At 51.8% G+C, this 4,574-nt stretch overlaps 1 long non-coding RNA gene across 1 annotated transcript; it reads left to right on the forward strand.

The window, feature by feature from the left end:
• The first annotated feature begins 469 nt into the window (after positions 1-469).
• LOC140205467 (uncharacterized) lies at positions 470-4,099 on the forward strand. The gene is made up of 3 exons (XR_011887852.1): positions 470-498; positions 1,396-1,499; positions 2,458-4,099. It is a non-coding gene; the product is annotated as an uncharacterized lncRNA (long non-coding RNA).
• Positions 4,100-4,574: the final 475 nt, after the last annotated feature.

Below are 4,574 nucleotides of genomic sequence, written 5' to 3' on the forward strand. Positions count from 1 at the left end.
TGGGATTAATTTGGGGACTGACAGGAGGCAGTGGGATTAGTTTGGGGACTGACACGAGGTAGTGGGATTAGATTGAGGACTGACAGGAGGCAGTGGGATTAGATTGGGGACTGACAGTGGGCAGTGGGATTAGATTGAGGACTGACAGGAGACAGTGGGATTAGTTTGCGGACTGACAGGAGACAGTGGGATTAGTTTGGGGACTGACAGGAGGCAGTGGCATTAGTTTGGCGACTGACAGTAGACAGTGGGATTAGTTTGGGGACTGACAGGAGGCAGTGGGATTAGTTTGGGGACTGACAGGAGGCAGTGGGATTAGTTTGGGGACTGACAGGAGACAGTGGGATTAGTTTGGGGACTGACAGGAGGCAGTGGGATTAGTTTGGGGACTGACACGGGGCAGTCGGTTTAGTTTTGGGACTGACTGTGTAAGAGTGCAGTGTAATGAGTGATTGTGTTTCATCCCTCAGGAGAAGGGCTCGTGGATTCAAACTACATGTGAGTATGTGAGGTTGGGTACAAACACAACCCCCTGAAATATTCCGGAACATTCTCACCATCCCTTCCTGATACATGTCTGATGGTGTGCAATTGGGGAAAGTTAGAGAGGGAGGGAGGAAGGGGAATGAGAGTGGGAAGGGGAGAGAGGGAGTCATGGAGGGAGTGGGATAGGGTGGGTGGAGAGGGTTCATGGAGAGATGGAATAGGAGAAAGGGTGGAGAGGAACGATGAAGGAGAGTGTGGGAAGGAAGGTGGTAGGTAGAAGGGAAGAGGGGAAGAAAGGAGAGAGACAGTGGGATGGAGTTAGGTGAGAAAGAGTGAGAGGTATGAGTGGAAAGTTATGGGGGAAGTGAGAGAGGGAGGGAAGAGGTTCAGAAGGTGTGTACAACTGTCTGTGCCGTGAGTGAGATCTGCTAATCCTCTCTCACGGGAGAGGATATCCTAGCCGTGTCAGCATTAGGGAGTGTGCGATGGGACGGTGTGGAGGAAGCTTCAGTGTCTGTCTGTTGCTGCGAGTGGGTACTGGGGTGTTGTGGAGGGAGCTTCACTCTGTGTCTGACCCCGGGAGTGTGTGATGGGACAGTGTGGATGGAGATTCACTCTGTGTCTGACCCCGGGAGTGAGTGATGGGACGGTGTGGAGGGAAATTCACTCTGTATCTGACTCCGGGAGTGTGTGATGGGACGGTGTGGAGGGAGCTTCACTCTGTGTCTGACCCTGGGAGTGTGTGATGGGATGGTGTGGAGGGAGATTCACTCTGTGTCTGACCCCAGGAGTGTGTGATGGGATGGTGTGGAGGGAGATTCACTCTGTGTCTGATTCTGGGAGTGTGTGATGAGGTTGGTGTGGTGCGAGCTTCAGTTATGCTTCACCCCTTTCTTTTTCCCTATACAGCGAGGTCCTCCCAAATCATCCTGCGCCTCCGAAATTACCATCTGGCCCTGGTGCCTCCTGTTCCTACGAAAACATCCCTCCTTTTCCAGATGCTGTAATATCGTGTGAGTACTTATCCCTGATTCCTTGAATGCTTTTTCTGATCAGAAATGAATGAAGACAGAATCCTGCCACCATTTATTACCATTGCCTGTTGCCTTCGAGATGTTCAGAGATTGCCAGCATTTATAACCCATCTCTTATCATTCTTGAGAGGTGTGTTATTGCCAGCATTTATTGCTCATCCTCAGTTGGCACTCTAGATGCTCGGGCGTTTATTACCCATCCCTATTTGATCCTGGGTAGATGGGGGATTTGCCAGTATTTATTACCTATCCCTGTTTGATCCTGGGTAGATGGGGAATTTGCCAGCATTTATTACCCATCCCTATCTGATCCTGGGTAGATGGGGAATTTGCCAGCATTTCTTACCCATCCCTATTTGATCCTGGGTAGATGGGGGATTTGCCAGCATTTCTTACCCATCCCTATCTGATCCTGGGTAGATGGGGGATTTGCCAGCATTTCTTACCCATCCCTATCTGATCCTGGGTAGGTGGGGGATTTGCCAGCATTTCTTACCCATCCCTATCTGATCCTGGGTAGATGGGGGATTTGCCAGCATTTATTGTGTGTCCCGAAGCACCGCTTCAAGCAGGTGGGGAACTTGCCTTCTCTGCTTGAACCACTGCAGCTGTTGTTGGTGACGAGCTTGCACACCACTGTCAGCTGAGCGAGTCTGGAGATCCAGATCCAGCCCTGGTGAAGGGAATGTGCACCATATGCCCCAACTGGGACACTGTGGGACCTGGAGGGGTGTTTTAGGAAAACCCACAGATGGTGGTGTTTATCTTCTCTGTCCGAGTGGGAGGAGTAGGGAGAGGCTGTCAGAATGGTAGGGACTGTGGTGGGCTCTATGGAGTTTGCTCTGTGTGCCGGTGGTGATTGGGTGGGGAGACGATTTGTTTAGAGTTGTGCAACCTTGTGTTGACACTTGTTTCTTTCCCCCACACCCCCCCCCAGCCTTGAATTCCAACGACAATGATTATGAAAATCTCTAACCTCTGAGTGCATGGACTTTGGACTGAAGTTCAGAATCACCTCCCAAGTTCAGATCGCTGCCAAATGGATTCTGATCACAGTCAAGTGCACTCTCCCACTCTCCACACTCGTTTGTTGGGCAGGGGGATAGTGGAGAGAAAGGGGATGGGGGTGGTATCAGGACACTGACCTGTAACTCTCAGTCCCTCTGTCTCAGGGGGAGATCTGTACACTGACCGGTATCTCTCAGGGGGAGATCTGTACACTGACCGGTGTCTGTCAGTGGGAGATCTGTACACTGACCGGTGTCTCTCAGGGGGAGATCTGTACACTGACTGGTGTCTCTCAGTGGAGATCTGTACACTGACCGGTGTCTCTCAGGGGGAGATCTGTACACTGACCGGTGTCTCTCAGGGGGAGATCTGTACACTGACCGGTGTCTCTCAGGGGGAGATCTGTACACTGACCGGTGTCTCTCAGGGGGAGATCTGTACACTGACAGGTGTCTCTCAGGGGGAGATCTGTACACTGACCGGTGTCTCTCAGTGGGAGATCTGTACACTGACCGGTGTTTCTCAGGGGGAGATCTGTACACTGACCGGTGTCTCTCAGGGGGAGATCTGTACACTGACCGGTGTCTCTCAGTCCCTCTCTGGAAACAAAAGGCTGTGAGAGTGGGTGAGAGAGCATATGGGAAGAGAGAGGAAGGAGGAAAGAGAGAGAGAGAGAGAGGGGGAGAGAAGGACAAGGCATAGAAGAGAGGAGGAAGGGAGAGAGGAGGAGAAGGAGAGTGGGGGAAAAGAAATCAAGGGAAGTGAGAGATGGAGGGAAAGAGAGGACTGGAGAAAGATTATGGAGGGGGCAGTGGGGAGGGAGATATCTGATCAGCGGTCCTGTTAATACGCCCACCCCCTTTGGCAGTGAGCTGGGAGCTGGGAAAAGATTCACACATTCTGAACTGAGATCACAGGCAGCAACAACTCCTCCTCTTCCGCAGTGGGAGCAAGACTGAGTTCCTCCTCATCCTCCATGGTGGGACCACAGACTGATCTCTTCATCTTCTGTGGTGGGACTATGGACTGAGTTCTTCATCCTTCATGGTGTGACCACAGACTGAATTCCTCCTCATCCTCGGCAGTGGAACCATGGACTGAGCTCCTCCTCCTCCGCGGTGGGACCACAGGCCGAGCGCCTCATTCTCCGCGATGGGACCATGGACTGAGCTCCTCCTCCTCCGCAGTGGGACCACAGGCCGAGCTCCTCATTCTCCGCGGTGGGACCATGGACTGAACTCCTCCTCCTCCGCGGTGGGACCACAGGCCGAGCTCCTCATTCTCCGCGGTGGGACCATGGACTGAACTCCTCCTTCTCCGCGGTGGGACCACAGATTCCTCCTCCACCCACTGGACACTTTTTTTTCCTCCAAAAATACTTTATTCAGAATTATTACAAAATAAAGTTATTTACATATAAGAAAAAACATTCATTGACTCTGAGTCCTTATTCAATAAAGTTACAACAAAATTATGTGTTGACCCTCTGTTCATGTACAAGTGAAAGATGTTTACGATAAACTGTTCATTTACTCTCAACTCTTGGTCAAGAGTTAAGACTTATTAACAATAAAATTATCAACAATAAAGGCAGGCGTTGGCTCTAATGCTTTTTCCAAATTAACAATTCCACCCACTCCTTGGGCACCATGTTGATTATCTGTCCACACCGCTGATGAGGGTTAGTCTCCTCCCCACCCAACCCCTCACACTCCCATGGGTGATGAACCTTAAACTGAGGTCCTTCCCCACTGGGCCTTCATGGTGGCCGCACCAAGCTTGAGTGCATCCCTCAGCACGTACTCCTGCAGGCGAGAGTGAGCCAGTCGGCAGCATTCAGTCACGGACATCTCCATGTGCTGGCAGAGAGGGGACACTTGGGGAGCTGCTGTCCCCAAACACTGATGGTGTCAACTCCACCCTCTCTTCTAACCCCTTGCTCCCTTCCCCCTTGCCCTTTCCCATTCCTCTCTCCTCCCCTCCCTTTCCTCTCCCCTTCTCCTTCACCTTCCCTTTCCCCACCTCTTCCCCCTTCCCCCTTCCCCC

This window comes from Mobula birostris, chromosome 11, assembly GCF_030028105.1.
Source record: "Mobula birostris isolate sMobBir1 chromosome 11, sMobBir1.hap1, whole genome shotgun sequence".
Lineage (NCBI taxonomy): Eukaryota > Metazoa > Chordata > Chondrichthyes > Myliobatiformes > Myliobatidae > Mobula > Mobula birostris.